Raw genomic sequence first — 4320 nt, 5'->3', positions numbered from 1 at the left:
TTTTTTTTTTTTTTTTTTTTTAATCTCAGTAATCAATGTGATAGGATGTGATAGTCACATCTTATTCCAAACTTTTTATGAAGAGTGCTCACAGAAATTATAGATTGAATGCCTCTTAAATTTTCTGATTCTGTCTTTCTTTGTCCAAATAAAATGAGGACCACAGTATAATTCATGCATTAAGAAACTTCACAATCTTTAGTCCAAACTCTCACTCAAAGTAGAGAAGCTTTGAGGTCAGGCCAGGTTTCTCAGGGCCCCGTCTCAGCAGTTTTTGAAAACCTCTGTCATCACACAGAAAGAGGAACTTCCTTATTTCAACTTTTCCCATTGTGTCTCATCCTCCTCCCACATATTGTTGCAAAGAACCTGGCTCCATCTCTTTGCTCACAACTCCTTGAGTATAGGCAGTTACTGTTAGGACTCTATAGACATCTGTTCTCCAGGCTGAACTCAAACTCAGCCTGGGAGCTTCAGCCCCTTCTTACAGTAGAAGTGAAACAGTTCCAGTCATTCTGGTGGTGCTCTTGTAGCCTTGCCTCAGTTTATTAATGTCTTTACTGTACAGGGGAATACTGTCTGTGCTCTCATTAACACAATTCCAGCCATCTCTGCTGCTTTCATACATTGCTGGCTCACATTCTGCTTACTACCCCAGTGCCCTTCTGGGGCCTTCTTCCCAAAGAAGCTACATCTTGACATTCCCCAGCCTTTGTTGTTGCCAGGGGTCCTACCCAGGGGCAAGGCTTCACATTTGATGTTGTTGGATTTCAAGCAGTTCCAGCTGATCCATTCCTCTAGCCTGTCTGGGTCACTCTGGAGGATCACGCAGTGTTCTAGAGTATCAGCTTCACCCCCTGCAGATGGTTGCCACCTTGAATTTCAAAGTGCAGTTTCACCTCCTCTGGGGCATTAGCTGAATGTCCCAGCACAGACAGATCCTTGCAGTATTCCCCTTGCTACCACCCTGCAGGCAGAGTGCAACACATTGAAAATAACTCTCCAGGCCCAGCCATCCAGTGCACATGCCTAATTGCCTGCCTATTTAGACTGCAATTTACAAATTTAAATACAAGAATCTGCCAAAAGCCTTGCTAAATGACATTTATTTCTCTCCCTTGTTATACAGATTTTTTGTGTTCCTGAAAGTAATCAGGCTGGATTCTTATATTATCCTTTGAAATGGTGATATGTAATTACGGTGCAAAGCAATTGAGAGATGTTTTCAAAACATTTTTCTTTCTTTCTTTCTTTCTTTCTTTCCTTCTTTCTCTCTTTCTTTCTTTCTTTCTTCTTTCTTTCTTTTTCTTTCTTTCTTTCTTTCTTTATTTCTTTCTTTCTTTCTTTCTTTCTTTCCCATAATGTTTCATTTGAAAATGTGTGAAATTGGAAATTCCTAATTGCTTCTTGAATGATATTGTAATAAAATGAAGAAATAGTAATCCTCAATACCACCAGGAAAAAAAGTCCAGAATGTTGTGGGGTTTTTTGATTTTTAGTAATACTCATAAGAATCATTACTGGTTACATTATTTTGAAGTGAATGAGAATGCAAATACAAATTAACATCAAAGTTTCCTCCTCATAAAATATTCCGCACTCATTTATTTTGACAAGTGAATTTTTACTTTAATTAATTATGATATGATTGTAAACTGTGTTAATAAATCAGAGAAGTGTGTATTGCTAAAGCAAAACTTCAAAATAGTATGAGCTCTCACTGCAGATTAAATCTTCTCTTAAAAAAAAAAAAAAAGTAAATAAACTGGATTACAAATGAATTAAGTGGGAGTTTAAACCTGTTTCAGAGAAGAAAGGTTCATACTCAGAATCATAGAATCGTAGAATCACCAAGGTTGGAAAAGACCTCCAAGATTATCTAGTCCAACTGTCCACCTATTACTAATATTTCTCTATTAAACCATGCCCCTTAGTAAAACATCTAAACATTTCTTGAACACCTTCAGGGATAGTGACTGAACCACCTTCCTGGGCAGCCTATTCCAGCACCTGACTTCTCTTTTATTGAGGAATTTTTTTCTAATATCCATTCAGAACCTTTCCCTGGCGCAACTTGAGGCTGTTCCCTCTAGTCTTGTTGGTACTTACACAGGAAAAGAGGCTGACTTCCACTGCACCACAACTTCCTTTCAGGTAGTTTTAGAGACTGATAAGTTTTAGAGACTTCTTATCCGGACTAAAAATCCCAATTGTATTAGCTGCACCTCATAAGACTTGTGCTCCAGACCCCTTATCAGCTTCATACAAAAGTTCTGTTTGATTTCAAAGCATGGGAAACAAATGGCAGTATTCAGAAAATGTACTAAGAAAGCTCTGCAATGCAACAAATGAGATCCACAGACATGAGTCCATGTAATATGAGTGCAAACATTATTATATTACAATATCAGATTATTGATGAAGTGTTTCATGACTACTGAAGGCACAGGAAAAGAAGGAAAAAAGTTCCTAACTTGGTAGCATCTCCACAGTCCTTTGGTTTCAACTGTAGTTCAAGTTTCCAGAATTTTCAAGTGGCATTTCAGGCTTTGAGACACTCACTGCCCTTCCTGTACCAATTCCAGCTCTCTTAACACAAATTTTCACAGAGAAGCAGAAAGGAAAGGTCACAGCAGAACTGGGATCAACTAGAAACAATTTCTATAGGGAAATCAGAGTGGTGGAGAGGCTTCTTCTTGTGTCATGGGAGAAGGAGAACACATGAGACCTCTCACTAATACCCCAGCAGGAGCTGGTGAAGTTGAGCTGGGGGCACTGATGGCATTTTGTCAGATATTATATCAGGTTGTTCAGACCAGGATCAAGTCAAAGCATCCTGCTTTGTGTAATTTGACTTCCTTTATGGAAAACAAAACAAAACGAACAGACAAACAAACAAGAAACATCAAAGGGAAATTTCAAAGCTTACTAAATATTGACTAATATGTTTGTTTTGGCCAGAGTACAGCCTGGCCACAACACCAGTCCAGGGATTAGTAAATTTGTAATACAACAAATGTGACTTCAAAGTCCATTGTCATTTTCACAGTCTTGAATGTTCATGACATTTTCTGGGAATTCTATTATGTGATCATTTCAAGGCTGGTAAGAAGCATTCTCAAGTTTAAAAGTTAGATTCAGATGAATTCTCCTAGAAAATAACTGGTATTAAAAAAGGCCAAAGAAAATCTTTGTTTAGAAAGCAACTCCCTGAAAAATAGAAGAATTTTGAAAAGAAAAATAATAAATTAAGATCTTCATTAAAAAGCTTGGGATAGGTAAGTAATAATTCAATAGGTACGAACTGTATGAATCATATTAAAATGTATGTAGGTTAATTCTGTTAAATTTGGTAATTTACCTTAGTCGTTCAAACTGATAAAACAATTATTTGTGAGTTAATGTGGCTCTATTTAGACGCAATCACTATTTTTACTAGATTATTTCGGTTGACTTAAAGGAATGAACACAGCTGTGGTCATCATGCTGAGTAGAATAAAAATAATTTTCTTTTTAGTTCACCTATGATTCTCCTTATCATGTGGATCTTGAGTAATGTTATATCTGACTAATAGGCAAAGAAAACTGAGGATTTCAAGGGAGCTGCTTCTATGCCATACTATATAAGCAATGAGCAATTATTAACCACAATATGAGCTACTGGGAAATGAGGTGCTTCTCTTTTTCATTTCATTCTTGTTCTCTTTTATTTTACCTCACGTAACCTTAAAACATGTTACAGAAGTCACACTGCAAATGGGCATTTTGTAATTGTTAGATACATCTCAATAAATCTTCATAGAAAAAGAAGGGGAAAAACATCCTGTTCCAGGAAGAAAGCAGACCTAGGGAAGCTTCAGAGGATTCTTTAACACTTATATGAGATAGTAGATAGGATACTGGAAGGGACACTGGTGCCAAGGCACTGGCCTCAGAAAATACTGAATAATAACAGTAACTGTGTCTACAAGAAAGAGTAAATATATAGGAAATAAAATGGTTTGTGTTAAAAGTTAGAGGTAAAACAATGGAAAATGTTAACATATTAATCAGTGACCCAGATATAGAGTGCACCCTTGACAAATTAATTGATGATACAAAGCTGGGAGTGGCTGACACACCAGAGACTGTGCTGTCATTCAGTGAGAACTAGACACTTGGGTAGGAATGATCACATACAACAGTACAACCTGACCTGCTGAAAAGGAACTCAATAGAAAAAGATTTGCATGTCCTTATGGACAACAGGTTGATCATGAGCCAACTGTGAGCCATTGTGGCCAAAAAGCCAATGATATCCTGGAGAGCATTAGAAAGAGC

This window comes from Meleagris gallopavo, chromosome 1 (genome assembly GCF_000146605.3).
Source record: "Meleagris gallopavo isolate NT-WF06-2002-E0010 breed Aviagen turkey brand Nicholas breeding stock chromosome 1, Turkey_5.1, whole genome shotgun sequence".
In the NCBI taxonomy this organism is placed as follows: Eukaryota; Metazoa; Chordata; class Aves; order Galliformes; family Phasianidae; genus Meleagris; species Meleagris gallopavo.
This window is presented reverse-complemented; position numbering follows the sequence as displayed.